We start from the raw sequence: 27,809 nt of genomic DNA, 5'->3' as shown, positions 1-27,809 counted from the left end.
GTGCCAGTGCACTCTCTGGACTCACTGCAGTGCATCCCCAGTGGTGTCAGTGCAATCTCTGGACTCACTGCAGTGCATCCCCAGTGGTGCCAGTGCACTCTCTGGACTCACTGCACTGCAGCCCCAGTGGTGCCAGTGCACTCTCTGGACTCACTGCAGTGCATCCCCAGTGGTGCCAGTGCACTCTCTGGACTCACTGCAGTGCATCCCCAGTGGTGCCAGTGCACTCTCTGGACTCACTGCACTGCATCCCCAGTGGTGCCAGTGCACTCTCTGGACAAACTGAAGTGCATCACCAGTGGTGCCAGTGCACTCTCTGCACTCACTGCACTGCATGTCCAGTGGTGCCAGTGCGCTCTCTGGAGTCACAGCACTGCATCCCCAGTGGTGCCAGTGCAATCTCTGGACTCACTGCACTGCATCCCCAGTGGTGCCAGTGCACTCTCTGGACTCACTGAAGTGCATCCCCATTGGTGCCATTGCACTCTCTGCACTCACTGCACTGCATCCCCAGTGGTGCCAGTGCACTCACTGGACTGACTACACTGCATCCCCAGTGGTGCCAGTGCGCTCTCCGGAGTCACAGCACTGCATCCCCAGTGGTGCCAGTGCACTCACTGGACACACTGTACTGCATCACAGGTGGTGCCAGTGCACTCTCTGCACTCACTGCACAGCATCCCCAGTGGTGCCAGTGCATTCACTGGACTCACTGGACTGCATCACCAGTGGTGCCAGTGCACTCTCTGGACTCACTGCAGTGCATCCCCAGTGGTGCCAGTGCACTCTCTGGACTCACTGCACTGCATCCCCAGTGGTGCCAGTGCAGTCTCTGGACTCACTGCACTGCATCCCCAGTGATGCCAGAGCACTCTCTGGACTCACTGCACTGCATCCCCAGTGGTGCCAGTGCACTCTCTGGACTCACTGCACCGCATCCCCAGTGGTGTCAGTGCACTCTCTGGACTCAGTGCACTACATCCCCAGTGGTGCCAGTGCACTCTCTGGACTCACTGCAGTGCATCCCCAGTGGTGCCAGTGCACTCTCTGGACTCACTGCACTGCATCCCCAGTGGTGCCAGTGCAATCTCTGGACTCACTGTAGTGCATCCCCAGTGGTGCCAGTGCACTCTCTGGACTCACTGCAGTGCATCCCCAGTGGTGCCAGTGCACTCTCTGGACTCACTGCAGTGCATCCCCAGTGGTGCCAGTGCACTCTCTGGACTCACTGCAGTGCATCCCCAGTGGCGCCAGTGCACTCTCTGGACTCACTGCACTGCATCCCCAGTGGTGCCAGTGCACTCTCTGCACTCACTGCACTGCATTCCCAGTGGTGCCAGTGAAGTCTCTGGACTCACTGCACTGCATCCCCAGTGGTGCCAGTGCACTCTCTGGACTCACTGCACTGCATCCCCACTGCTGCCAGTGCACTCTCTGGACTCACTGCACTGCATCCCCAGTGGTGCCAGTGCACTCTCTCGAGTCACTGCACTACATCCCCAGTAGTGCCAGTGCACTTCACTGGACTCACTGTACTGCATCATCGGTGGTGCCAGTGCACTCTCTGGACTCACTGCACTGCATCCCCAGTGGTGCCAGTGTACTCTCTGGACTCACTGCACTGCAGGCCCAGTGGTACCAGTGCACTCACTGGACTCACTGTACTGCATCACCAGTGGTGCCAGTGCACTCTCTGGACTCACTGCACTGCATCCCCAGTGGTTCCAGTGCATTCACTGGACTCACTGTACTGCATCTCCAGTGGTGCCAGTGCACTCTCTGGACTCACTGCACTGCATCCCCAGTGGTGCCAGTGAGCTCTCTGGACTCACTGCACTGCATCCCCAGTGGTGCCAGTGTACTCACAGGATTCACTGCACTGCATCCCCAGTGGTGCTAGTGCAGTCTCTGGACTCACTGCGATGCATCCCCAGTGGTGCCAGTGCACTCTCTGGACTCACTGAAGTGCATTCTCAGTGGTGCCAGTGCACTCTCTGGGCTCACTGAAGTGCATCCCCAGTGGTGCCAGTACACTCTCTGGACTCACTGTAGTGCATCCCCAGTGGTGCCAGTGCACTCTCTGGACTCACTGCACTGCATCCCCAGTGGTGCCAGTGAAGTCTTTGGACTCACTGCACTGCATCCCCAGTGGTGCCAGTGCACTCTGTGGAGTCACTGAAGTGCATCCCCAGTGGTGCCAGTGCACTCTCTGGACTCACTGCACTGCATGTCCAGTGGTGCCAGTGCACTCTCTGGACTCACTGTACTGCATCCCCACTGGTGCCAGTGCACTATGTGGACTCACTGTACTGCATCCCCAGTGGTGACAGTGCACTCTCTGGACTAACTGCAGTGCATCCCCAGTGGTGCCAGTGCACCCCCTGCACTCACTGCACTGCATCCCCAGTGGTGCCAGTGCACTCTCTGGACTCACTGTAGTGCATCCCCAGTGGTGCCAGTGCACTCTCTGGACTCACTGCAGTGCATTCCCTCTGGTGCCAGTGCATTCTCTGGACTCACTGCAGTGCATCACCAGTGGTGCTAGTGCACTCTCTGGACTCACTGAGGTGCATCCCCAGTGGTGCCAGTGCACTCTCTGGACTCACTGAAGTGCATCCCCAGTGGTGCCAGTGCACTCTCTGGACTCACTGTACTGCATCCCCAGTGGTGCCAGTGCACTCTCTGGACTCACTGAACTGCATCCCCAGTGGTGCCAGTGCACTCTCTGGACTCACTGCACTGCATCCCCAGTGCTGCCAGTGCACTCTCTGGACTCACTGCACTGCATCCCTAGTGGTGCCACTGCACTCTCTGGACTCACTGCACTGCTTCCCCAGTGGTGCCAGTGCACTCTCTGGACTCACTGCACTGCATCCCCCGTGGTGCCAGTGCACTCACTGGACTCACTGCAGTGCATCCCCACTGGTGCCAGTGCACTCTCTGGACTCACTGCACTGCATCCCCAGTGGTGCCAGTGCACTCTCTGGACTCACTGCACTGCATCCCCAGTGGTTCCAGCGCACTCTCTAGACTCACTGCACTGCATCCCCAGTGGTGCTAGTGCACTCTGTGGACTCACTGCACTGCATCCCCAGTGGTGCCAGTGCACTCTCTGGACTCACTGAAGTGCATTCTCAGTGGTGCCAGTGCACTCTCTGGACTCACTGCACTGCATCACCAGTGGTGCCAGTGCACTCTCTGGACTCACTGCAGTGCATCCCCAGTGGAGCCAGTGCACTCTCTGGACTCACTGCAGTGCATCCGCAGTGGTGCCATTGCACTCTCTGGACTCACTGCACTGCATCTCCAGTGGTGCCAGTGCACTCTCTGGACTCACTGCACTGCATCCCCAGTGGTGCTAGTGCACTCTCTGGACTCACTGCACTGCATCCCCAGTGGTGCCAGTGCACTCTCTGGACTCACTGCAGTGCATCCCCAGTGGTGCTAGTGCACTCTCAGGTCTCACTGCACTGCATCCCCATTGGTGCCAGTGCACTCTCTGGACTCACTGCAGTGCATCCCCAGTGGTGCCAGTACACTCACTGGACTCACTGCACTGCACCCCCAGTGGTGCCAGTGCACTCTCTGGACTCACTAAACTGCATCACCAGTGGTGCCACTGCACTCCCTGGACTCACTGCACTGCTTCCCCAGTGGTGTCAGTGCACTCACTGGACTCACTGCACTGCAGGCCCAGTGGTACCAGTGCACTCTCTGGACTCACTGCACTGCATCCCCAGTGGTGCCAGTACACTCACTGGACTCACTGCACTGCATCCCCAGTGGTGCCAGTGCACTCTCTGGACTCACTAAACTGCATCATCGGTGGAGCCAGTGCACTCTCTGGACTCACTGCACTGCATCCCCAGTGGTGCCAGTGTACTCTCTGGACTCACTGCACTGCAGGCCCAGTGGTACCAGTGCACTCACTGGACTCACTGTACTGCATCACCAGTGGTGCCAGTGCACTCTCTGGACTCACTGCACTGCATCCCCAGTGGTTCCAGTGCATTCACTGGACTCACTGTACTGCATCTCCAGTGGTGCCAGTGCACTCTCTGGACTCACTGCACTGCATCGCCAGTGGTGCCAGTGAGCTCTCTGGACTCACTGCACTGCATCCCCAGTGGTGCCAGTGTACTCACAGGATTCACTGCACTGCATCCCCAGTGGTGCTAGTGCAGTCTCTGGACTCACTGCAGTGCATCCCCAGTGTTGCCAGTGCACTCTCTGGACTCACTGAAGTGCATTCTCAGTGGTGCCAGTGCACTCTCTGGGCTCACTGAAGTGCATCCCCAGTGGTGCCAGTACACTCACTGGACTCACTGCACTGCATCCCCAGTGGTGCCAGTGCACTCTCTGGACTCACTGTAGTGCATCCCCAGTGGTGCCAGTGCACTCTCTGGACTCACTGCAGTGCATTCCCTCTGGTGCCAGTGCATTCTCTGGACTCACTGCAGTGCATCCCCAGTGGTGCTAGTGCACTCTCTGGACTCACTGAGGTGCATCCCCAGTGGTGCCAGTGCACTCTCTGGACTCACTGAAGTGCATCCCCAGTGGTGCCAGTGCACTCTCTGGACTCACTGTACTGCATCCCCAGTGGTGCCAGTGCACTCTCTGGACTCACTGCACTGCATCCCCAGTGCTGCCAGTGCACTCTCTGGACTCACTGCACTGCATCCCTAGTGGTGCCACTGCACTCTCTGGACTCACTGCACTGCTTCCCCAGTGGTGCCAGTGCACTCTCTGGACTCAGTGCACTGCATCCCCAGTGGTGCCAGTGCACTCACTGGACTCACTGCAGTGCATCCCCACTAGTGCCAGTGCACTCACTGGACTCACTGCAGTGCATCCGCAGTGGTGCCATTGCACTCTCTGGACTCACTGCACTGCATCTCCAGTGGTGCCAGTGCACTCTCTGGACTCACTGCACTGCATCCCCAGTGCTGCCAGTGCACTCTCTTGAGTCACTGCACTGCATCCCCTGTGGTGCAAGAGCACTCTCTGGACTCACAGCAGTGCTCACCAGTGGTGCCAGTGCACTCTCTGGACTCACTGCACTGCATCCCCAGTGGTGCCAGTGCACTCTCTGGACTCACTGCACTGCATCCCCAGTGGTGCTAGTGCACTCTGTGGACTCACTGTACTGCATCCCCAGTGGTGCCAGTGCAATCTCTGGACTCACTGCAGTGCATCCCCAGTGGTGCTAGTGCACTCTCAGGACTCACTGCACTGCATCCCCATTGGTGCCAGTGCACTCTCTGGACTCACTGCAGTGCATCCCCAGTGGTGCCAGTGCACTCTCTGGACTCATTGAAGTGCATTCTCAGTGGTGCCAGTGCACTCTCTGGACTCACTGCAGTGCATCCCCAGTGGTGCCAGTACACTCACTGGACTCACTGCACTGCATCCCCAGTGGTGCCAGTGCACTCTCTGGACTCACTAAACTGCATCACCAGTGGTGCCACTGCACTCTCTGGACTCACTGCACTGCTTCCCCAGTGGTGTCAGTGCACTCACTGGACTCACTGCAGTGCATCCCCACTGTTGCCAGTGCACTCTCTGGGCTCACTGCAGTGCATCCCCAGTGGTGCCAGTGCACTCTCTGGACTCACTGCACTGCATCCCCAGTGGTGCCAGTGCGCTCTCTGGAGTCACAGCACTGCATCCCCAGTATTGCCAGTGCAATCTCTGGACTCAGTGCACTGCATCCCCAGTGGTGCCTGTGCACTCTCTGGACTCACTGCACTGCATTCCCGGTGGTGCCAGTGCAGTCTCTGGAGTAACTGCACTGCATCCCCACTGGTGAGAAAGCACTATCTGGACTTCCAGCACCGCATCCCCAGTGGTGCCAGTGCACTCTCTGGACTCACTGCACTGCATGCCCAGTGGTGCCAGTGCACTCTCTGGACTCACTGTACTGCATACCCACTGGTGCCAGTGCACTCTGTGGACTCACTGTACTGCATCCCCAGTGGTGCCAGTGCACTCTCTGGACTCACTGCAGTGCATCCCCAGTGGTGCCAGTGCACTCTCTGGACTCACTGCACTGAAGCCCCAGTGGTGCCAGTGCACTCTCTGCACTCACTGCACTGCATCCCCAGTGGTGCCAGTGCACTCTCTGGACTCACTGCACTGCATCCCCAGTGGTGCCAGTGCACTGTCTGGACTCACTGCTCTGCATCCCCAGTGGTGCCAGTGCACTGTCTGGACTCACTGCAGTGCATCCCCAGTGGTGCCAGTGCACTCTCTGGACTCACTGTACTGCACCCCCAGTGGTGCCAGTGCACTCACTGGACTGACTGCACTGCATCCCCAGTGGTGCCAGTGCACTCTCTGGACTCACTGCACTGCATCCCCACTAGTGCCAGTGTACTCTCTGGACTCACTGCACTGCATCCCCAGTGGTGCCAGTGCACTCACTGGACTCACTGGACACATCCCCAGTGGTGCCAGTGCACTCTCTGGACTCACTGCAGTGCATCCCCAGTGGTGCCAGTGCACTCTCTGGACTCACTGCACTGCATCCCCACTGGTGCCAGTGTACTCTCTGGACTCACTGCAGTGCATCCCCAGTGGTGCCAGTGCACTCTCTGGACTCACTGCACTGCATCCCCACTGGTGCCAGTGCACTCTCTGGACTCACTGAAGTGCATCCCCAGTTGTGCCAGTGCACTCTCTGGACTCAATGCACTGCATCAACAGTGGTGCCAGTGCACTCTCTGGACTCACTGCACTGCATCCCTGGTGGTGCCAGTGCAATCTCTGGACTCACTGTAGTGCATCCCCAGTGGTGCCAGTGCACTCTCTGGACTCACTGCACTGCATCCCCAGTGGTGCCAGTGCACTCTCTGGACTCACTGTACTGCATCACCAGTGGTGCCAGTGCACTCTCTGGACTCACTGCACTGCATCACAGGTGGTGCCAGTGCACTCTCTGGACTCACTGCACTGCATCCCCAGTGGTGCCAGTGCAGTCTCTGGACTCACTGCACTGCATCCCCAGTGGTGCCAGTGCACTCTCTGGACTCACTGCACTGCATCATCTGTGGTGCCAGTGCACTCTCAGGACTCACTGCACTACATCCCCAGTGGTGCCAGTGCACTCACTGGACTCACTGTACTGCATCATCTGTGGTGCCAGTGCACTCTCAGGACTCACTGCAATGCATCCCCAGTGGTGCCAGTGCACTCTCTGGACTCACTGCACTGCATCCCCAGTGGTACCAGTGCACTCTCTGGACTCACTGCACTGTATCCCCAGTGGTGCCAGTGCACTCACTGGATTCACTGCAGTGCATCCCCAGTGGTGCCAGTGCACTCTCTGGACTCACTGCACTGCATCCCCAGTGGTGCCAGTGCACTCTGTGCACTCACTGTACTGCATCCCCAGTGGTGACAGTGCACTCTCTGGACTCACTGCAGTGCATCCCCAGTGGTGCCAGTGCACTCTCTGGACTCACTGCACTGCATCCCCAGTGGTGCCAGTGCACTCTCTGGACTCACTGAAATGCATCCCCAGTGGTGCCAGTGCACTCTCTGGACTCACTGCACTGCATCCCCAGTGGTGCCAGTGCACTCTCTGGACTCACTGCACTGCATCCCCAGTGGTGCCAGTGCACTCTCTGGAGTCACAGCACTGCATCCCCAGTGGAGCCAGTGCACTCTCTGGACTCACTGAAGTGCATCCCCAGTGGTGCCAATGCACTCTCTGGACTCACTGAAGTGCATTCTCAGTGGTGCCAGTGCACTCTCTGGACTCACTGCAGTGCATCCCCAGTGGTGCCAGTACACTCACTGGACTCACTGCACTGCATCCCCAGTGGTGCCAGTGCACTCTCTGGACTCACTAAACTGCATCACCAGTGGTGCCTCTGCACTCTCTGGACTCACTGCACTGCTTCCCCAGTGGTGCCAGTGCACTCACTGGACTCACTGCAGTGCATCCCCAGTGGTGCCAGTGCACTCTCTGGACTCACTGCAGTGCATCCCCAGTGGTGCCAGTGCACTCTCTGGACTCACTGCACTGCATCCCCAGTGGTGCCTGTGCGCTCTCTGGACTCACTGCACTGCATCCCCAAGGGTGCCAGTGCAATCTCTGGACTCACTGCACTGCATCCCCAGTGGTGCCAGTGCACTCACTGGATTCACTGCACTGCATCCCCAGTGGTGCCAGTGCACTCTCTGGACTCACTGCACTGCAGCCCCAGTGGTGCCAGTGCACTCTCTGGACTCACTGCAGTGCATCCCCAGTGGTGCCAGTGCACTCTCTGGACTCACTGCAGTGCATCCCCAGTGGTGCCAGTGCACTCTCTGGACTCACTGCAGTGCATCACCAGTGGTGCCAGTGCACTCTCTGGACTCACTGCAGTGCATCCCCATTGGTGCCAGTGCACTCTCTGGACTCACTGCAGTGCATCCCCAGTGGTGCCAGTGCAGTCTCTGGAGTAACTGCAGTGCATCCCCACTGGTTCCAAAGCACTCTCTGGACTCACTGCAGTGCATCCCCAGTGGTGCCACTGCACTCTCTGGACTCACTGCAGTGCATCCCCAGTGGTGCCAGTGCACTCTCTGGACTCATTGAAGTGCATTCTCAGTGGTGCCAGTGCACTCTCTGGACTCACTGCAGTGCATCACCAGTGGTGCCAGTACACTCACTGGACTCACAGCACTGCATCCCCAGTGGTGCCAGTGCACTCTCTGGACTCACTAAACTGCATCCCCAGTGGTGCCACTGCACTCTCTGGACTCACTGCACTGCTTCCCCAGTGGTGCCAGTGCACTCACTGGACTCACTGCAGTGCATCTCCACTGGTGCCAGTGCACTCTCTGGGCTCACTGCAGTGCATCCCCAGTGGTGCCAGTGCGCTCTCTGGAGTCACAGCACTGCATCCCCAGTGGTGCCAGTGCAATCTCTGGACTCACTGCAGTGCATCTCCACTGGTGCCAGTGCACTCTCTGGGCTCACTGCACTGCATCCCCAGTGGTGCCAGTGCGCTCTCTGGAGTCACAGCACTGCATCCCCAGTGGTGCCAGTGCAATCTCTGGACTCACTGCAGTGCATCCCCAGTGGTGCCAGTGCACTCTCTGGACTCACTGCACTGCATCCCCGGTGGTGCCAGTGCAGTCTCTGGAGTAACTGCACTGCATCCCCACTGGTGCCAAAGCACTCTCTGGACTCCCAGCACCGCATCCCCAGTGGTGCCAGTGCATTCTCTGGACTCACTGCACTGCATCCCCAGTGGTGCCAGTGCACTCTCTGGACTCACTGCACTGCATCCCCAGTGGTGCCAGTGCACTCTCTGGACTCACTGCAGTGCATCCCCAGTGGTGTCACTGCACTCTCTGGACTCACTGCAGTGCATCCCCAGTGGTGCCAGTGCACTCTCTGGACTCACTGAAGTGCATTCTCAGTGGTGCCAGTGCACTCTCTGGACTCACTGCAGTGCATCCCCAGTGGTGCAAGTGCACTCTCTGGACTCACTGCGCTGCATCCCCAGTGCTGCCAGTGCACTCTCTGGACTCACTGCACTGCATCCCCTGTGGTGCCACTGCACTCTCTGGACTCACTGCACGGCTTCCCCAGTGGTGCCAGTGCACTCTCTGGACTCACTGCACTGCATCCCCAGTGGTGCCAGTGCACTCACTGGACTCACTGCAGTGCATCCCCAGTGGGGGCAGTGCACTCTCTGGAGTCACTGCACTGCATCCCCAGTGGTGCCAGTGCACTCTCTGGACTCACTGCACTGCATCCCCAGTGGTTCCAGCGCACTCTCTGGACTCACTGCACTGCATCCCCAGTGGTGCTAGTGCACTGTGTGGACTCACTGCAGTGCATCCCCAGTGGTGCCAGTGCACTCTCTGGACTCACTGAAGTGCATTCTCAGTGGTGCCAGTGCACTCTCTGGACTCACTGCAGTGCATCCCCAGTGGTGCCAGTGCACTCTCTGGACTCACTGCAGTGCATCCCCAGTGGAGCCAGTGCACTCTCTGGACTCACTGCAGTGCATCCACAGTGGTGCCATTGCACTCTCTGGACTCACTGCACTGCATCCCCAGTGGTGCCAGTGCACTCTCTGGACTCACTGCACTGCATCCCCAGTGCTGCCAGTGCACTCTCTTGAGTCACTGCACTGCATCCCCTGTGGTGCAAGAGCACTCTCTGGACTCACAGCAGTGCATCACCAGTGGTGCCAGTGCACTCTCTGGACTCACTGCACTGCATCCCCAGTGGTGCCAGTGCACTCTCTGGACTCACTGCACTGCATCCCCAGTGGTGCTAGTGCACTGTGTGGACTCACTGTACTGCATCCCCAGTGGTGCCAGTGCAATCTCTGGACTCACTGCAGTGCATCCCCAGTGGTGCCAGTGCACTCTCTGGACTCACTGAAGTGCATTCTCAGTGGTGCCAGTGCACTATCTGGACTCACTGCACTGCATCCCCAGTAGTGACAGTGCACTCTCTGGACTCACTGCAGTGCTTCCCCAGTGGTGCCAGTGCACTCTCTGGACTCACTGCACTGCTTCCCCAATGGTGCCAGTGCACTCTTTCGAGTCACTGCAGTGCATCCCCAGTGGTGCCAGTGCACTCTCTGGACTCACTGCAGTGCATCCCCAGTGGTGCCAGTGCACTCTCTGGACTCACTGCAGTGCATCCCCAGTGGTGCCAGTGCACTCTCTGGAGTCACAGCACTGCATCCCCAGTGGTGCCAGTGCAATCTCTGGACTCACTGCACTGCATCCCCAGTGGTGCCAGTGCAATCTCTGGACTCACTGCACTGCATCCCCAGTGGTGCCAGTGCACTCTCTGGACTCACTGCACTGCATCCCCAGTGGTGCCAGTGCACTCTCTGGACTCACTGAACTGCATCCCCAGTGGTGCCAGTGCAATCTCTGGACTCACTGCAGAGCATCCCCAGTGGTGCCAGTGCACTCTCTGGACTCACTGAAGTGTATTATCAGTGGTGCCAGTGCACTCTCTGGACTCACTGCACTGCATCCCCAGTAGTGACAGTGCACTCTCTGGATTCACTGCAGTGCATCCGCAGTGGGGCCAGTGCACTCTCTGGACTCACTGCGCTGCATCCCCAGTGGTGCCAGTGCACTCTCTGGACTCACTGCACTGCATCGCCAGTGCACTCTATGGACTCACTGCAGGGCATCCCCGGTGGAGCCAGTGTACTCTCAGGACTCACTGCAGTGCATCCCCAGTGGTGCCAGTGCACTCTCTGGACTCACTGCACTGCATCCCCAGTGGTGCCAGTGCACTCTCTGGACTCACTGCACTGCACCCCAATGCTGCCAGTGCACTCTCTGGCGTCACTGCACTGCATCCCCCGTGGTGCAAGTGCACTCTCTGGACTCACTGGAGTGCATCACCTGTGGTGCCAGTGCACTCTCTGGACTCACTGCACTGCATCCCCAGTGCTGCCAGTGCACTCTCTGGACTCACTGCACTGCATCACCTGTGGTGCCAGTGCACTCTCAGGACTCACTGCACCGCATCCGCACTGGTGCCAGTGCACTCTCTAGAGTCACTGCGCTGCATCTCCAGTTGTGCCAGTGCACTCTCTGGACTCACTGCAGCGCATCCCCAGTGGTGCCAGTGCACTCTCTGGACTCACTGAAGTGCATCCCCAGCGGTGACAGTGCACTCTCTGGACTCACTGCACTGCATACCCAGTGGTGCCAGTGCACTCTCTGGACTCACTGTACTGCATCCCCAGTGGTGCCAGTGCACTCTCTGGACTCCCCGCACTGCAACCTGAGTGGTGCCAGTGCACTCTCTGGACTCACTGCACCGCATCCCCAGTGGTGCCAGTGCACTCTCTAGAGTCACTGCGCTGCATCCCCAGTGGTGCCAGTGCACTCTCTGGACTCACTGTACTGCATCCCCAGTGGTGCCAAAGCACTCTCTGGACTCCCGCCACCGCATCCCCAGTGGTTCCAGTGCACTCTCTGGACTCACTGCACTGCATCCCCAGTGGTGCCAGTGCACTCTCTGGACTCACTGCACCGCATCCCCAGTGGTGCCAGTGCACTCTCTGGAGTGACTGCAGTGCATCCCCAGTGGTGCCAGTGCACTCTCTGGACTCGCGTCAATGCATCCCCAGTGGTGCTAATGCACTCTGGACTCACTGCACTGCATCCCCTGTGCTGCCAGTGCTCTCTCTGGACTCACTGCACTGCATCCACAGTGGTGCCAGTGCACTCTCTGGACTCACTGCAGTGCATCCCCAGTGGTGCCAGTACACTCTCTGGACACACTGAAGTGCATTCTCAGTGGTGCCAGTGCACTCTCTGGACTCACTGCGCTGCATCCCCAGTGGTGCCAGTACACTCACTGGACTCACTGCACTGCATCCCTCGTGGTGCCAGGGCACTCTCTGCAGACACTGCAGTGCATCCCCAAAGGTGACAGTGCACTCTCTGGACTCACTGCAGTGCATCCCCAGTGGTGCCAGTACACTCACTGGACTCACTGCACTGCATCCCCAGTGGTGCCAGTGCACTCTCTGGACTCACTAAACTGCATCACCAGTGGTGCCACTGCACTCTCTGGACTCACTGCACTGCTTCCCCACTGGTGCCAGTGCACTCTCTGGGCTCACTGCAGTGCATCCCCAGTGGTGCCAGTGCACTCTCTGGACTCACTGCACTGCATCCCCAGTGGTGCCAGTGCGCTCTCTGGAGTCACAGCACTGCATCCCCAGTGGTGCCAGTGCAATCTCTGGACTCAGTGCACTGCATCCCCAGTGGTGCCAGTGCACTCTCTGGACTCACTGCACTGCATCCCCGGTGGTGCCAGTGCAGTCTCTGGAGTAACTGCACTGCATCCCCACTGGTGCCAAAGCACTCTCTGGACTTCCAGAACCGCATCCCCAGTGGTGCCAGTGCACTCTCTGGACTCACTGCACTGCATCCCCAGTGGTGCCAGTGCACTCTCTGGACTCACTGTACTGCATACCCACTGGTGCCAGTGCACTCTGTGGACTCACTGTACTGCATCCCCAGTGGTGCCAGTGCACTCTCTGGACTCACTGCAGTGCATCCCCAGTGGTGCCAGTGCACTCTCTGGACTCACTGCAGTGCATCCCCAGTGGTGCCAGTGCACTCTCTGGACTCACTGCACTGAAGCCCCAGTGGTGCCAGTGCACTCTCTGGACTCACTGCACTGCATCCCCAGTGGTGCCAGTGCACTCTCTGGACTCACTGCACTGCATCCCCAGTGGTGCCAGTGCACTGTCTGGACTCACTGCAGTGCATCCCCAGTGGTGCCAGTGCACTCTCTGGACTCACTGCACTGCACCCCCAGTGGTGCCAGTACACTCACTGGACTGACTGCACTGCATCCCCAGTGGTGCCAGTGCACTCTCTGGACTCACTGCACTGCATCCCCACTAGTGCCAGTGTACTCTCTGGACTCACTGCACTGCATCCCCAGTGGTGCCAGTGCACTCACTGGACTCACTGGACACATCCCCAGTGGTGCCAGTGCACTCTCTGGACTCACTGCAGTGCATCCCCAGTGGTGCCAGTGCACTCTCTGGACTCACTGCACTGCATCCCCACTGGGGCCAGTGTACTCTCTGGACTCACTGCAGTGCATCCCCAGTGGTGCCAGTGCACTCTCTGGACTCACTGCACTGCATCCCCAGTGGTGCCAGTGCACTCTCTGGACTCACTGCAGTGCATCCCCAGTTGTGCCAGTGCACTCTCTGGACTCAATGCACTGCATCCCCAGTGGTGCCAGTGCACTCTCTGGACTCACTGCACTGCATCCCTAGTGTTGCCAGTGCAATCTCTGGACTCACTGTAGTGCATCCCCAGTGGTGCCAGTGCACTCTCTGCACTCACTGCACTGCATCCCCAGTGGTGCCAGTGCACTCTCTGGACTCACTGTACTGCATCCCCAGTGGTGCCAGTGCACTCTCTGGACTCACTGCACTGCATCACAGGTGGTGCCAGTGCACTCTCTGGACTCACTGCACTGCATCCCCAGTGGTGCCAGTGCACTCTCTGGACTCACTGCACTGCATCCCCAGTGGTGCCAGTGCACTCTCTGGACTCACTGCACTGCATCCCCAGTGGTGCAAGTGCACTCTCTCGAGTCACTGCACTACATCCCCAGTGGTGCCAGTGCACTCACTGGACTCACTGTACTGCATCATCTGTGGTGCCAGTGCACTCTCTGGACTCACTGCAATGCATCCCCAGTGGTGCCAGTGCACTCTCTGGACTCACTGCACTGCATCCCCTGTGGTGCCAGTGCACTCTCTGGACTCACTGCACTGTATCCCCAGTGGTGCCAGTGCACTCACTGGATTCACTGCAGTGCATCCCCAGTGGTGCCAGTGCACTCTCTGGACTCACTGCACTGCATCCCCAGTGGTGCCAGTGCACTCTGGGGACTCACTGTACTGCATCCCCAGTGGTGCCAGTGCACTCTCTGGACTCACTGCACTGCATCCCCAGTGGTGCCAGAGCACTCTCTGGACTCACTGCACTGCATCCCCAGTGGTGCCAGTGCACTCTCTGGAGTAACTGCAGTGCATCCCCACTGGTGCCAAAGCACTCTCTGGACTCACTGCACCGCATCCCCAGTGGTGCCAGTGCACTCTCTGGACTCACTGCACTGCATCCCCAGTGGTGCCAGTGCACTCTCTGGAGTCACAGCACTGCATCCCCAGTGGTGCCAGTGCACTCTCTGGACTCACTGAAGTGCATCCCCAGTGGTGCCAATGCACTCTCTGGACTCACTGAAGTGCATTCTCAGTGGTGCCAGTGCACTCTCTGGACTCACTGCAGTGCATCCCCAGTGGTGCCAGTACACTCACTGGACTCACTGCACTGCATCCCCAGTGGTGCCAGTGCACTCTCTGCACTCACTGAACTGCATCACCAGTGGTGCCTCTGCACTCTCTGGACTCACTGCACTGCTTCCCCAGTGGTGCCAGTGCACTCACTGGACTCACTGCAGTGCATCCCCAGTGGTGCCAGTGCACTCTCTGGACTCACTGAAGTGCATCCCCAGTGGTGCCAGTGCACTCTCTGGACTCACTGCACTGCATCCCCAGTGGTGCCTGTGCGCTCTCTGGACTCACTGCACTGCATCCCCAGTGGTGCCAGTGCACTCTCTGGACTCACTGCACTGCATCCCCAGTGGTGCCAGTGCACTCTCTGGACTCACTGAAGTGCATTCTCAGTGGTGCCAGTGCACTCTCTGGACTCACTGCACTGCATCCCCAGTGGTGCCAGTGCACTCTCTGGACTCACTGAACTGCATCCCCAGTGGTGCCAGTGCACTCTCTGGACTCACTGCACTGCATCCCCAGTGGTGCCAGTGCACTCTCTGGACTCACTGCACTGCATCCCCAGTAGCGCCAGTGCACTCTCTGGACTCACTGCACTGCTTCCCCAGTGGTGCCAGTGCACTCTCTGGACTCACTGCACTGCATCCCCAGTGGTGCCAGTGCACTCACTGGACTCACTGCAGTTCATACCCACTGGTGCCAGTGCACTCTCTGGACTCACTGCACTGCATCCCCAGTGGTGCCAGTGCACTCTCTGGACTCACTGCACTGCATCCCCAGTGGTTCCAGCGCACTCTCTGGACTCACTGCAGTGCATCGCCAGTGGTGCTAGTGCACTCTGTGGACTCACTGCAGTGCATCCCCAGTGGTGCCAGTGCACTCTCTGGACTCACTGAAGTGCATTCTCAGTGGTGCCAGTGCACTCTCTGGACTCACTTCAGTGCATCCCCTGTGGTGCCAGTACACTCTCTGGACTCACTGCAGTGCATCCCCAGTGGTGCCAGTGCACTCTCTGGACTCACTGCAGTGCATCCCTAGTGGTTCCAGTGCACTCTCTGGACTCACTGCAGTGCATCCGCAGTGGTGCCATTGCACCCTCTCGACTCACTGCCCTGCATCCCCAGTGGTGCCAGTGCACTCTCTGGACTCACTGCACTGCATCCCCAGTGCTGCCAGTGCACTCTCTTGAGTCACTGCACTGCATCCCCTGTGGTGCAAGAGCACTCTCTGGACTCACAGCAGTGCATCACCAGTGGTGCCAGTGCACTCTCTGGACTCACTGCACTGCATCCCCAGTGGTGCCAGTGCACTCTCTGGACTCACTGCACTGCATCCCCAGTGGTGCTAGTGCACTGTGTGGACTCACTGTACTGCATCCCCAGTGGTGCCAGTGCAATCTCTGGACTCACTGCAGTGCATCCCCAGTGGTGCCAGTGCACTCTCAGGACTCACTGCACTGCATCCCCAGTGGTGCCAGTGCACTCTCTGGACTCACTGCACTGCATCCCCAGTAGTGACAGTGCACTCTCTGGACTCACTGCACTACATCCCCAGTGGTGCCAGTGCACTCTCTGGACTCACTGTACTGCATCATCGGTGGTGCCAGTGCACTCTCTGGACTCACTGCACTGCATCCCCAGTGGTGCCAGTGCACTCACTGGATTCACTGCACTGCATCCCCAGTGGTGCCAGTGTACTCTCTGGACTCACTGCACTGCATCCCCAGTGGTGCCAGTGCACTCTCTGGACTCACTGCAGTGCATCCCCAGTGGTGCCAGTGCACTCTCTGGACTCACTGCAGTGCATCCCCAGTGGTGCCAGTGCACTCTCTGGACTCACTGCAGTGCATCCCCAGTGGCGCCAGTGCACTCTCTGGACTCACTGCAGTGCATCCCCACTGGTGCCAGTGCACTCTCTGGACTCACTGCAGTGCATCCCCAGTGGTGCCAGTGCAGTCTCTGGAGTAACTGCAGTGCATCCCCACTGGTGCCAAAGCACTCTCTGGACTCACTGCAGTGCATCCCCAGTGGTGCCACTGCACTCTCTGGACTCACTGCAGTGCATCCCCAGTGGTGCCAGTGCACTCTCTGGACTCATTGAAGTGCATTCTCAGTGGTGCCAGTGCACTCTCTGGACTCACTGCAGTGCATCACCAGTGGTGCCAGTACACTCACTGGACTCACTGCACTGCATCCCCAGTGGTGGCAGTGCACTCTCTGGACTCACTGCAGTGCATCCCCCGTGGTGCCACTGCACTCTCTGGACTCACTGCACTGCTTCCCCAGTGGTGCCAGTGCACTCACTGGACTCACTGCAGTGCATCTCCACTGGTGCCAGTGCACTCTCTGGGCTCACTGCAGTGCATCCCACTGGTGCCAGTGCACTCTCTGGACTCACTGCACTGCATCCCCAGTGGTGCCAGTGCGCTCTCTGGAGTCACAGCACTGCATCCCCAGTGGTGCCAGTGCAATCTCTGGACTCACTGCACTGCATCCCCAGTGGTGCCAGTGCACTCTCTGGACTCACTGCAGTGCATCCCCAGTGGTGCCAGTGCACTCTCTGGACTCATTGAAGTGCATTCTCAGTGGTGCCAGTGCACTCTCTGGACTCACTGCAGTGCATCACCAGTGGTGCCAGTACACTCACTGGACTCACTGCAGTGCATCCCCAGTGGTGCCAGTGCACTCTCTGGACTCACTGCACTGCATCCCCAGTGGTGCCAGTGCACTCTCTGGACTCACTGCAGTGCATCCCCAGTGGTGTCACTGCACTCTCTGGACTCACTGCAGTGCATCCCCAGTGGTGCCAGTGCAATCTCTGGACTCACTGAAGTGCATTCTCAGTGGTGCCAGTGCACTCTCTGGACTCACTGCAGTGCATCCCCAGTGGTGCCAGTACACTCACTGGACTCACTGCACTGCATCCCCAGTGGTGCCACTGCACTCTCTGGACTCACTGCACTGCTTCCCCAGTGGTGCCAGTGCACTCTCTGGACTCACTGCAGTGCATCCCCAGTGGTGCCAGTGCACTCTCTGGGCTCACTGCAGTGCATCCCCAGTGGTGCCAGTGCACTCTCTGGACTCACTGCACTGCATCCCCAGTGGTGCCTGTGCGCTCTCTGGAATCACAGCACTGCATTCTCAGTGGTGCCAGTGCACTCTCTGGACTCACTGCACTGCATCCCCAGTGGTGCCAGTGCACTCTCTGGACTCACTGAAATGCATCCCCAGTGGTGCAAGTGCACTCTCTGGACTCACTGCACTGCATCCCCAGTGCTGCCAGTGCACTCTCTGGACTCACTGCACTGCATCCCCAGTGGTGCCACTGCACTCTCTGGACTCACTGCAGTGCATCCCCAGTGGTGCCAGTGCACTCTCTGGACTCACTGCACTGCATCCCCAGTGGTGCCAGTGCACTCTCTGGACTCACTGCACTGCATCCCCAGTGGTGCCTGTGCGCTCTCTGGAATCACTGCACTGCATCCCCAGTGGTGCCAGTGCACTCTCTGGACTCACTGCACTGCATCCCCTGTGGTGCCAGTGCACTCTCTGGACTCACTGCAGTGCATCCCCAGTGGTGTCACTGCACTCTCTGGACTCACTGCACTGCATCCCCAGTGGTGCCAGTGCACTCTCTGGACTCACTGAAGTGCATTCTCAGTGGTGCCACTGCACTCTCTGGACTCACTGCAGTGCATCCCCAGTGGTGCCAGTACACTCACTGGACTCACTTCACTGCATCCCCAGTGGTGCCAGTGCACTCTCTGGACTCACTGCAGTGCATCCCCAGTGGTGCCAGTGCACTCTCTGGAGTCACTGCACTGCATCCCCTGTGGTGCCAGTGCACTCTCTGGACTCACTGCACTGCATCCCCAGTGGTTCCAGCGCACTCTCTGGACTCACTGCACTGCATCCCCAGTAGTGCTAGTGCACTCTGTGGACTCACTGCAGTGCATCCCCAGTGGTGCCAGTGCACTCTCTGGACTCACTGAAGTGCATTCTCAGTGGTGCCAGTGCACTCTCTGGACTCACTGCAGTGCATCCCCAGTGGTGCCAGTACACTCTCTGGACTCACTGCAGTGCATCCCCAGTGGTGCCAGTGCACTCTCTGGACTCACTGCAGTGCATCCCCAGTGGTGCCAGTGCACTCTCTGGACTCACTGCAGTGCATCCACAGTGGTGCTAGTGCACTCTCTGGACTCACTGCAGTGCATCCCCAGTGCTGCCAGTGCACTCTCTTGAGTCACTGCACTGCATCCCCTGTGGTGCAAGAGCACTCTCTGGACTCACAGCAGTGCATCACCAGTGGTGCCAGTGCACTCTCTGGACTCACTGCACTGCATCCCCAGTGGTGCTAGTGCACTGTGTGGACTCACTGTACTGCATCCCCAGTGGTGCCAGTGCAATCTCTGGACTCACTGCAGTACATCCCCAGTGGTGCCAGTGCACTCTCTGGACTCACTGCACTGCTTCCCCAGTGGTGCCAGTGCACTCTTTCGAGTCACTGCAGTGCATCCCCAGTGGTGCCAGTGCACTCTCTGGACTCACTGCAGTGCATCCCCAGTGGTGCCAGTGCACTCTCTGGACTCACTGCAGTGCATCCCCAGTGGTGCCAGTGCACTCTCTGGACTCACTGCAATGCATCCCCAGTGGTGCCACTGCACTCTCTGGACTCACTGCACTGCATCCCCAGTGGTGCCAGTGCACTCTCTGGACTCATTGAAGTGCATTCTCAGTGGTGCCAGTGCAATCTCTGGACTCACTGCAGAGCATCCCCAGTGGTGCCAGTGCACTCTCTGGAGTCACTGAAGTGTATTATCAGTGGTGCCAGTGCACTCTCTGGACTCACTGCACTGCATCCCCAGTAGTGACAGTGCACTCTCTGGATTCACTGCAGTGCATCCGCAGTGGGGCCAGTGCACTCTCTGGACTCACTGCGCTGCATCCCCAGTGGTGCCAGTGCACTCTCTGGACTCACTGCACTGCATCGCCAGTGCACTCTCTGGACTCACTGCAGGGCATCCCCGGTGGAGCCAGTGTACTCTCAGGACTCACTGCAGTGCATCCCCAGTGGTGCCAGTGCACTCTCTGGACTCACTGCACTGCATCCCCACTGGTGCCAGTGCACTCTCTGGAGTCACTGCACTGCATCCCCAGTGGTGCCAGTGCACTCTCTGGACTCACTGCACTGCATCCCCAGTGGTGCCAGTGCACTCTCTGGACTCACTGAAGGGCATCCCCAGTGGTGTCACTGCACTCTCTGGACTCACTGCAGTGCATCCCCAGTGGTGCCAGTGCACTCTCTGGACTCACTGAAGTGCATTCTCAGTGGTGCCAGTGCACTCTCTAGAGTCACTGCACTGCATCCCCAGTTGTGCCAGAGCACTCTCTGGACTCACTGCAGCGCATCCCCAGTGGTGCCAGTGCACTCTCTGGACTCACTGAAGTGCATCCCCAGCGGTGACAGTGCACTCTCTGGACTCACTGCACTGCATACCCAGTGGTGCCAGTGCACTCTCTGGACTCACTGTACTGCATCCCCAGTGGTGCCAGTGCACTCTCTGGACTCACTGAAATGCATCCCCAGTGGTGCAAGTGCACTCTCTGGACTCACTGCACTGCATCCCCAGTGCTGCCAGTGCACTCTCTGGACTCACTGCAGTGCATCCCCAGTGGTGTCACTGCACTCTCTGGACTCACTGCAGTGCATCCCCAGTGGTGCCAGTGCACTCTCTGGACTCACTGAAGTGCATTCTCAGTGGTGCCAGTGCACTCTCTGGACTCACTGCAGTGCATCCCCAGTGGTGCCAGTACACTCACTGGACTCACTGCACTGCATCCCCAGTGGTGCCAGTGCACTCTCTGGACTCACTGCACTGCTTCCCCAGTGGTGCCAGTGCACTCTCTGGACTCACTGCAGTGCATCCCCACTGTTTCCAGTGCACTCTCTGGGCTCACTGCAGTGCATCCCCAGTGGTGCCAGTGCACTCTCTGGACTCACTGCACTGCATCCCCAGTGGTGCCTGTGCGCTCTCTGGAATCACAGCACTGCATTCTCAGTGGTGCCAGTGCACTCTCTGGACTCACTGCAGTGCATCCCCAGTGGTGCCAGTGCACTCTCTGGACTCACTGCAGTGCATCCCCAGTGGTGCCAGTGCACTCTTTCGAGTCACTGCAGTGCATCCCCAGTGGTGCCAGTGCACTCTCTGGAGTCACTGAAGTGTATTATCAGTGGTGCCAGTGCACTCTCTGGACTCACTGCACTGCATCCCCAGTAGTGACAGTGCACTCTCTGGATTCACTGCAGTGCATCCGCAGTGGGGCCAGTGCACTCTCTGGACTCACTGCGCTGCATCCCCAGTGGTGCCAGTGCACTCTCTGGACTCACTGCACTGCATCCCCAGTGGTGCCAGTGCACTCCCTGCACTCACTGCACTGCATCCCCAGTGGTGCCAGTGCACTCACTGGACTCACTGCAGTGCATTCCCTCTGGTGCCAGTGCACTCTCTGGACTCACTGCACTGCATCCCCAGTGGTGCTAGTGCACTCTCTGGACTCACTGCAGTGCATCCCCAGTGGTGCCAGTGCACTCTCTGGACTCACTGAAGTGCATCCCCCGTGGTGCCAGTGCGAGCTCTGGACTCACTGCACTGCATTCCCAGTGGTGCCAGTGCACACTCTGGACTCACTGCACTGCATCCCCAGTGGTGCCAGTGCACTCTCTGGACTCACTGCAGTGCATCCCCAGTGTTGCCAGTGCACTCTCTGGACTCACTGCACTGCATCCACAGTGGTGCCAGTGCACTCTCTGGACTCACTGCAGTGCATCACCAGTGGTGCCAGTACACTCTCTGGACACACGGAAGTGCATTCTCAGTGGTGCCAGTGCACTCTCTGGACTCACTGCGCTGCATCCCCAGTGGTGCCAGTACACTCACTGGACTCACTGCACTGCATACCCAGTGGTGCCAGTGCACTCTCTGGACTCACTGCACTGCATCCCCAGTGGTGCCAGTGCACTCTCTGGACTCACTGCACTGCATCCCCAGTGGTGCCAGTGCACTCTCTGGACTCACTGCAGTGCATCCCCAGTGGTGCCAGTGCACTCTCTGGACTCACTGCACTGCATCTCCAATGGTGCCAGTGCACTCTCTGGACTCACTGCACTGCATCCCCAGTGGTGCCAATGCACTCTCTGGACTCACTGCTGTGCATCCCCAGTGGTGCCAGTGCACTCTCTGCACTCACTTCACTGCATCCCCAGTGGTGCCAGAGCACTCTCTGGACTCTCTGCACTGCATCCCCAGTGCTGCCTGTGCACTCTCTGGACTCACTGCACTGCATCCCCAGTGGTGCCACTGCACTCTCTGGACTCACTGCACTGCATCCCCAGTGGTGCCAGTGCACTCCCTGCACTCACTGCACTGCATCCCCAGTGGTGCCAGTGCACTCACTGGACTCACTGCAGTGCATTCCCTCTGGTGCCAGTGCACTCTCTGGACTCACTGCACTGCATCCCCAGTGGTGCCAGTGCACTCTCTGGACTCACTACACTGCATCCCCAGTGGTGCCAGTGCACTCTCTGGACTCACTGCAGTGCATCCCCCGTGGTGCCAGTGCGATCTCTGGACTCACTGCACTGCATCCACAGTGGTGCCAGTGCACTCTCTGGACTCACTGAAGTGCATTCTCAGTGGTGCCAGTGCACTCTCTGGACTCACTGCGCTGCATCCCCAGTGGTGCCAGTACACTCACTGGACTCACTGCACTGCATCCCCAGTGGTGCCAGTGCAGTCTCTGCACTCACTGAAGTGCATCCCCAGTGGTGCCAGTGCACTCTCTGGACTCACTGCACTGCATCCCCAGTGGTGCCAGTGCACTCTCTGGACTCACTGCACTGCATCCCCAGTGGTGCCAGTGCACTCTCTGGACTCACTGCACTGCATCTCCAATGGTGCCAATGCACTCTCTGGACTCACTGCTGTGCATCCCCATTGGTGCCAGTGCACTCTTTGGACTCACTGCTGTGCATCCCCAGTGGTGTCAGTGCACTCTCTGGACTCACTGCACTGCATCCCCAGTGGTGCAAGTGCACTCTCTGGACTCACTGCAGTGCATCCCAAGTGGTGCCAATGCACTCTCTGGACTCACTGCACTGCATCCCCATTGGTGTCAGTGCACTCTCTGGACTCACTGCACTGCATCCCCAGTGGTGCAAGTGCACTCTCTGGACTCACTGCAGTGCATCCCAAGTGGTGCCAATGCACTCTCTGGACTCACTGCAGTGCATCCCCAGTGGTGCCAGTACACTCACTGGACTCACTGCACTGCATCCCCAGTGGTGCCAGTGCAGTCTCTGCACTCATTGAAGTGCATCTCCAGTGGTGCCAGCGCACTCTCTGCACTCACTGCACTGCATCCCCAGTGGTGCCAGTGCACTCTCTGGACTCACTGCACTGCATCCCCAGTGGTGCCAGTGCACTCTCTGGACTCACTGCACTGCATCTCCAATGGTGCCAGTGCACTCTCTGGACTCACTGCACTGCATCCCCAGTGGTGCCACTGCACTCTCTGGACTCACTGCTGTGCATCCCCAGTGGTGCCAGTGCACTCTCTGGACTCACTGTACTGCAACCCCAGTGGTGCCAGTGCACTCTCTGGACTCACTGCACTGCATCCCTAGTGGTGCCACTGCACTCTCTGGACTCACTGCACTGCATCCCCAGTGGTGCCAGTGCACTCTCTGGACTTGCTGCACTGCATCCCCAGTGGTGCCAGTGCACTCTCTGGACTCACTGCACTGCATCGCCAGTGTTGCCAGTGCACTCTCTGGACTCACTGCAGTGCATCCCCAGTGGTGCCAGTGCACTCTTTGGACTCACTGAAGTGCATTCTCAGTGGTGCAAGTGCACTCTCTGGACTCACTGCACTGCATCCCCAGTGGTGCCAGTGCGCTCTCTGGACTCACTGAAGTGCATCCCCAGTGGTGCCAGTACACTCTCTGGACTCACTGAAGGGCATTCTCAGTGGTGCCAGTGCACTCTCTGGACTCACTGCAGTGCATCCCCAGTGGTGCCAGTGCACTCTCTGGACTCACCGCACCGCATCCCCAGTGGTGCCAGAGCACTCTCTGGACTCACTGCACTGCATCCCCAGTGGTGCCAGTGCACTCTCTGGACTCACTGCACTGCATCCCCAGTGGTGCCAGAGCACTCTCTGGACTCACTGCACTGCATCCCCAGTGGAGCCAGTGCGATCTCTGGACTCACTGCACTGCATCCCCAGTGGTGCCAGTGCACTCTGTGGACTCACTGCAGTGCATCCCCAGTGGAGCCCGTGCACTCTGTGAACTCACTGCAGTGCATTCCCAGTGGTGCCAGTGCACTCTCTGGACTCACTGAAGGGCATCCCCAGTGGAGCCAGTGCGATCTCTGGACTCACTGCACTGCATCCCCAGTGGTGCTAGTGCACTCTCTGGACTCACTGCACTGCATCTCCAATGGTGCCAATGCACTCTCTGGACTCACTGCTGTGCATCCCCATTGGTGCCAGTGCACTCTTTGGACTCACTGCTGTGCATCCCCAGTGGTGTCAGTGCACTCTCTGGACTCACTGCACTGCATCCCCAGTGGTGCAAGTGCACTCTCTGGACTCACTGCAGTGCATCCCAAGTGGTGCCAATGCACTCTCTGGACTCACTGCACTGCATCCCCATTGGTGTCAGTGCACTCTCTGGACTCACTGCACTGCATCCCCAGTGGTGCAAGTGCACTGGCACCAGTGCGGATGCGGTGCAGTGAGTCCTGAGAGTGCACTGGCACCACAGGTGATGCAGTGCAGTGAGTCCAGAGAGTGCACTGGCACCACAGGTGATGCACTCCAGTGAGTCCAGAGAGTGCACTTGCACCACGGGGGATGCAGTGCAGTGACGCCAGAGAGTGCACTGGCAGCATTGGGGTGCAGTGCAGTGAGTCCAGAGAGTGCACTGGCACCACTGGGGATGCAGTGCAGTGAGTCCAGAGAGTGCACTGGCACCACTGGGGATGCACTGCAGTGAGTCCTGAGAGTACACTGGCTCCACCGGGGATGCCCTGCAGTGAGTCCATAGAGTGCACTGGCGATGCAGTGCAGTGAGTCCAGAGAGTGCACTGGCACCACTGGGGATGCAGCGCAGTGAGTCCAGAGAGTGCACTGGCCCCACTGCGGATGCACTGCAGTGAATCCAGAGAGTGCACTGTCACTACTGGGGATGCAGTGCAGTGAGTCCAGAGAGTGCACTGGCACCACTGATAATACACTTCAGTGACTCCAGAGAGTGCACTGGCACCACTGGGGATGCTCTGCAGTGAGTCCAGAGATTGCACTGGCACCACTGGGGATGCAGTTCAGTGAGTCCAGAGAGTGCACTGGCACCACTGGGGATGCAGTGCAGTGAGTCCAGAGAGTGCACTGGCACCACTGGGGATGCAGTGCTGTGACTCCAGAGAGTGCACTGGCACCACTGGGGATGCACTGCAGTGAGTCCAGAGAGTGCACTGGCACCACTGGGGATGCACTGCAGTGAGTCCAGAGAGTGCACTGGCACCACTGGGGATGCACTGCAGTGACTCGAAAGAGTGCACTGGCACCACTGGGGAAGCAGTGCAGTGAGTCCAGAGAGTGCACTGGCACCACTGGGGATGCACTGCAGTGAGTCCAGAGAGTGCACTGGCACCACTGGGGATGCAGTACAGTGAGTCCACACAGTGCACTAGCACCACTGGGGATGCAGTGCAGTGAGTCCAGAGAGTGCACTGGCACCACTGGTGATGCACTGCTGTGAGTCCAGAGAGTGCTCTTGCACCACAGGGGATGCAGTGCAGTGACTCAAGAGAGTGCACTGGCAGCACTGGGGATGCAGTGCAGTGAGTCCAGAGAGTGCACTGGCACCACTGGGGATGCAGTGCAGTGAGTCCAGAGAGTGCAATGGCACCACTGTGGATGCACTGCAGTGAGTCCAGAGAGTGCACTGGCACCACTGGGGATGCACTGCAGTGAGTCCAGAGAGTGCACTGGCACCACTGGGGATGCACTGCAGTGAGTCCAGAGAGTGTACTGGCACCACTGGGGATGCACTGCAGTGAGTCCAGAGAGTGCACTGGCACCACTGAGAATGCACTTCAGTGAGTCCAGAGAGTGCACTGGCACCACTGGGGATGCACTGCAGTGAGTCCACAGAGTGCACTAGCACTACTGGGGATGCAGTGCAGTGAGTCCAGAGAGTGCGCTGGAACCACTGGGGATGCAGTGCAGTGAGTCCAGAGAGTGCACTGGCACCACAGGGGATGCAGTGCAGTGACTCCAGAGAGTGCACTGGCACCACTGGGGATGCACTGCAGTGAGTCCAGTGAGTGCACTGGCACCACTGGGGATGCAGTGAAGTGAGTCCAGAGAGTGCACTGGCACCACTGGGGAAGCAGTGCAGTGAGTCCAGAGAGTGCAGTGGCACCACTGGGGATGCAGTGCAGTGAGTCCAGAGAGTGCACTGGCAGCACTGGGGATGCAGTGCAGTGAGTCCAGAGAGTGCACTTGCACCACTGGGGATGCATTTCAGTGAGTCCAGAGAGTGCACTGGCACCACAGGGGATGCAGTGCAGTGAGTCCAGAGAGTGCACTGGCACCACTGAGAATGCAGTGCTGTGATTCCAGAGAGCGCACAGGCACCACTGGGGATGCAGTGCAGTGAGTCCAGAGAGTGCACTGGCACCACTGGGGATGCACTGCAGTGAGCCCAGAGAGTGCACTGGCAATAGTGGGGATGCACTGCAGTGAGTCCAGAGAGTGCACTGGCACCACTGGGGAAGCAGTGCAGTGAGTCCAGAGAGTGCAGTGGCACCACGGGAGATGCAGTGCAGTGAGTCCAGAGAGTGCACTGGCACCACTGGGGATGCACTGCAGTGAGTCCAGAGAGTGCACTAGCACCACTGGGGATGCAGTGCAGTGAGTCCAGAGAGTGCACTGGCACCAGAGGGAATGCACTGCAGTGAGTCCAGTGAGTGCACTGGCACCACCGGGGATGCAGTGCAGTGAGTCCAGAGAGTGCACTGGCACCACTGGGGATGCAGTGCAGTGAGTCCAGAGAGTGCTCTGGCACCACTGGGGATGCTGTGCAGTGAGTCCAGAGAGTGCAGTGGCACCACTGGTGATGCACTGCAGTTACTCCAGAGAGTACACTGGCACCACTGGGGATGCGGTGCGGTGAGTCCAGAGAGTGCACTGGCACCAATGGGGATGCAGTGCAGTGAGTCCAGAGAGTGCACTGGCACCACTGGGGATGCAGTACAGTGAGTGCAGAGACTGCACTGGCACCACTGGGGATGCAGTGCAGTGAGTCCAGAGAGTGCACTGGCACCAATGGGGATGCACTGCAGTGAGTCCAGAGAGTTCACTGGCACCATTTTAGATGCACTTCAGTGAGTGCAGAGACTGCACTGGCAACACTGGGGATGCAGTGCAGTGAGTCCAGAGAGTGCACTGGCACCACTGGGGATGCAGTGCAGCAAGTCCAGAGAGTGCACTGGCACCACTGGGGATGCAGTGCAGTGAGTCCAGAGAGTGCACTGGCACCAATGGGGATGCAGTGCAGTGAGTCCAGAGAGTGCACTGGCACCACTGGGGATGCAGTACAGTGAGTCCAGAGAGTGCACTGGCACCACTGGGGATGCACAGCAGTGAGTCCAGAGAGTGCATTGGCACCACTGGGGATGCAGTGCAGTGAGTCCAGAGAGTGCACTGGCACCATTGGAGATGCAGTGCAGTGAGTCCAGAGAGTGCACTGGCACCACTGGGGATGCAGTGCAGTGAGTCCAGAGAGTGCACTGGCACCACTGGGGATGCAGTGCAGTGAGTCCAGAGAGATCACTGGCACCACTGGAGATGCACTTCAGTGAGTGCAGAGACTGCACTGGCACCACTGGGGATGCAGTGCAGTGAGTCCAGTGAGTGTACTGGCACCACT

General features: G+C 58.8%; 1 long non-coding RNA gene across 3 annotated transcripts in view; it reads right to left on the bottom strand.

Annotated features, from left to right (window-relative positions):
• LOC308200388 overlaps nucleotides 1-27,809 on the bottom strand; it is a 220,262-nt gene that overhangs the window by 12,646 nt on the left and 179,807 nt on the right. The window lies entirely within an intron of this gene.

Source organism: Anser brachyrhynchus (assembly GCF_964034855.1).
Source record: "Anser brachyrhynchus genome assembly, chromosome: 10".
NCBI classification, from domain to species: Eukaryota; Metazoa; Chordata; class Aves; order Anseriformes; family Anatidae; genus Anser; species Anser brachyrhynchus.
The sequence above is the reverse complement of the archived record's forward strand: the minus strand, read 5'-3'. Positions and strand labels throughout refer to the sequence as shown.